This window comes from Mustela lutreola, chromosome 3 (genome assembly GCF_030435805.1).
Source record: "Mustela lutreola isolate mMusLut2 chromosome 3, mMusLut2.pri, whole genome shotgun sequence".
In the NCBI taxonomy this organism is placed as follows: domain Eukaryota; kingdom Metazoa; phylum Chordata; class Mammalia; order Carnivora; family Mustelidae; genus Mustela; species Mustela lutreola.
In genome coordinates, this window is record NC_081292.1 from 199500785 (window position 1) to 199501885 (window position 1101).

Below are 1101 nucleotides of genomic sequence, written 5' to 3' on the forward strand. Positions count from 1 at the left end.
TGGAGTGCATAGTTCCATGTCATTACCCCAGCAACAGCTGAGCAAGGGGGTGGAGAGCTGTTCCTGTTTCTTTTCTTCCCCCTACAGATAGACTGGGGGAGTCCTTTGGGAATTCTCTACCCTCTTTCCAATGTGCCCAATGTCTCTCTCAAATGTGAAAATGAAATTACTTTAACCAATCATCAAAGTCAACAACTTATTGAATCTAATATTTCTACTGAAGGCACAGTGGGGTTCTTCGATCAGGGCTCAAGCCCCAGGTCTACCAGCTCTACAGATCTATGCAGGGATATAGCCTCTTAAGCCTGGGTGTCTTCATTTGACAAAGAGGAGCAATAAAACCCCTCTCATTGGCTGGTATATTAGTTTCCAATGGCTGTTGTAACAAAGTACCACAGAGTGTGTGGCTTCAAATAACAGAAACATTTACTTTCATAGTTTTGGAGGCTCAAGTCCAAAACCAAGGCATTAGCAGGAATAAGTTTCTTCTGAAGGCTCTAGGGAAGAATTATTCCTTGCCTCTCCCAGCTTCTGGTGGCCCCAGGCATACCTTGGTTTATGGCAGCATAACTCCAATCTCTGCCTCATCTTTACATGGCCTTCTTTTTTCTGTGTCCCTTGTCTTATAAAGTCATCAGTCGTTAGATTTTGGTCAGCCCTAATTCATAATCTCATCTTGATTTTTGACTAATTACATCCACAAAAGCCTAATTTCCAAATACGGTTAAATTCTGAGGTTGCGAGTAGACATGAATGGGTTGGGGGTACAGTTACCATCAACCTGTGATGGCTGTTTGGGGCATTAAATAAGAAGTGTTTCATACAATGCTTACATGTTACAGATGTTTAATGAATAAAGGAATTTTTATTGGTTTTGTTACTATCGCTGCTGCAGGAACCATTGTTTTCCTAGAGAATTAAAAAAAAAAAAAAAAGTTTAGATCTGGGAATGAAAAGGCAAGCCTTTTCAAGGAGTAGTAGGGGAAGGGAGAGCATAAAGACCCAGGAGAGAGAAAGTAGGAGATTCAGAAAGGGAGAGGATAAAGTGCTAAAGGGACAATTACTGTGTGAGCTTGCTTGGTTTCTGTGCCTCCAAGGGCC